Consider the following 2,610-nt stretch of genomic DNA (forward strand, 5'->3'; position numbering starts at 1 on the left):
GATTTTATGAACAAAGAAAATGACAATGTTTTAGGATCCCAAACAGAATGTGTGATCTGGTTATGGATTTATTTTTCGTAATTTGTGAATCTGTTTACATTAAAATTCCCCCAAACATATAAACATTGAGAGTTAGACTTGTAATGACTTTCATATATTGGAAGAAATTAAAAATACACTCCTGTATAGGTAAGTATTTCAGCAGCTGTTCTCTGGATGGAGCAGCAGCCATCTTTAGGCTCTGCCTCTCTCATGGCAGGAGAATCCCAAAATGCACATAAAGGGACTTTGGATCCAGCATCAGGTAGAAAGGCTTCTGCTTGCAATGAATGTACACAGTACATTCTAGCAAGTCTCATTTTTGTGAAAAAGTCAGACCTTGGTTTTGGCCTATAATTCCATATCGTTTTGTGACTTTTGATATATAGAAACTAATATAAATTTTAATACTTACTGTTATGATTCATTTAATTATTTATAAAATAGTGGCCTGCCATAAATATTTTGATACCTTGTAAGGAAAAGTGGAGCAGAATATTTTAAACTGAGATTGGCTCAGGAAAATCTGAGTCATTAATTTTATATATCCCAAAAAGGATATTCACCTCGTTACACCAAGTATCTGAGGCAGCTAATGAAAATTGAGAAGTATAAATAAATAAAAATAAATAAGACAGTTGGAATGAAGGGGAAATACATATGCACATGGCCTTCCAATATTTGTGGAGAAGATTGTCAGGTTTGCTTGTAAGCCACCCTGCAGTTCAAACAGAGAGACTATAGGTACAGTGTATATGATGCACACTCAAGTATTTGTTGACTTGATGGGATGGCTGGTTCATGAATTATTAGCAACACTGTAACAGAAGTTAATAGATCAAATATTTTTGTATGGTGTTTGAACATTTCAAATATGGTGCATTCCATGATCTGTCCTCATTAAGTGCTGAATACAGTATTGAATGTAAGACACCAGTACTTCCTTTACGAAAGTCTTACTTTTTGCATTAAAATATGAGACCTGTAGCTTAAAATTAAAGGCTTCTCAGAAACCAAAGACTTATCTAAGTTCCTAAAATTCCATCTTATTAAAATAAATAAGATAATTTTAAAATAAAAATAAAATATATAAAACTAAACTTAAAATATAAACCAAGTATAATTTGCAAATATATTTTATTTTGCTGATTGTCTCCTCATTATCAAATGGATTGACTATTTTGATTGAATGACCTATCGGAATATTCCAAAGACCTGATATTACTCTGTGTTTAAGCAAACCTTACTTGAATGTGATCACCTAATTTTTTTGATGTATTGACATACAGTCTGCCTTTCCTGAAATACTGTAATTTTTTTTTTTTTTTTTGCGGTGGTGACCTATAAATTATCAGATAAAGTTGGAAGAGAAGGAAACAAGAGAACATGAGGAAGAAAAAAGTTAGCTGTCAGGGAAGACATCTCAAAGGTATTCTCCATTTTCTGATCTCATTTGCCCTTAAAAATAAGTGACTGGAGCAACACCATGTGCCTGAGAACTCAGAGACTGATTAGCTCTCATAAACTTATGTTTTGGTTTCAACCTGTTCATTAACCAGCCTGACACATGTAGATAATCACTGATTATCAGTCTTTCTCTTTGAGAAATACTGTCACAATCTCAGAATTTTTATTTCCATATTTGTAAATGTGGGATTTAGAGAAGAAGCTAAATTTACTTCCATGTATAATATCCAAGTCATTCAAAAGAAGAAATGCAGCTGTAGAAGTGGAATCACCAATGCATGTGATCACAGCCTTTTTGGAGAAATCTGTATTCTAGAAACTGGAAACCCCTTTTTTAGAATTTGTGGTATTTAAGAACACCTCAGATGAGAATTTGTTTGCTTTTTCCTAATGTTTAGTGCAATTAAGACTCCAAAAACATTGAATAGTGATACATTTTAATGGGCATCTCAGAATTACTGCCATATCAAAAATTGGTAAACTAATTATATACACATCCTTTTTAACTTTTCTATTCAACTAGTACCTGTCGAGGAAGAATCATGCACAGAGCACTCTGCTTAGTGATAGAAACAGGGGAGTGAAGAAAATGAAGTCTGTGTCCTCAATGAGTTTACAAAATAGTAGGGCACATGGCCTTTTAACAAATAATTACTATAATTATTTGATTATAGTTGGTAAAATACACTTGATCTTAGCCAAAAGGCCGAGAAGCGATATAGTTGGTAAAATAAAGAGAAAAATGCAGGATGTTATGAAAATGAATAATAGAGTAGTATGATAAAGTCTAGCGGTCAGGGAGAGCCTCTTAAGAAATAATATTAAAGCAGAGTAGTAAAACTCAAATCTTTGTCAAGAGAAGCCCTTCCAAGAGTGATTGTGTTATTTCCTTCTAGCATTGGGAGAGGCACTTTGCTACTTTGTTGTGGCTAGGGGGGCGGGGGCAGTGGGGCAAGAATCAATACCAACTTACTTTCCCAGGTTTCCTTCAAGATTCTTTCATTCCAGCCCAGCAAGAAGAGAGAGAAAAACATATTTCTCTATATTTCATAAATCTCCAGACTTCCAGCTCCATGATAATAGAACTGTATTCTGTACATCAGG

General features: G+C 33.7%; 1 pseudogene; it reads right to left on the reverse strand.

Moving 5' to 3' along the window:
* Positions 1-2,097: 2,097 nt before the first annotated feature.
* Positions 2,098-2,224, reverse strand: LOC113631378 (uncharacterized; annotated as a pseudogene).
* Between the last annotated feature and the right edge of the window lie 386 nt (positions 2,225-2,610).

Source organism: Aethalodelphis obliquidens, unplaced genomic scaffold, assembly GCF_003676395.1.
Source record: "Aethalodelphis obliquidens isolate GAN/ISIS:26980383/991018 unplaced genomic scaffold, ASM367639v1 scaffold32, whole genome shotgun sequence".
Taxonomy (NCBI): domain Eukaryota; kingdom Metazoa; phylum Chordata; class Mammalia; order Artiodactyla; family Delphinidae; genus Aethalodelphis; species Aethalodelphis obliquidens.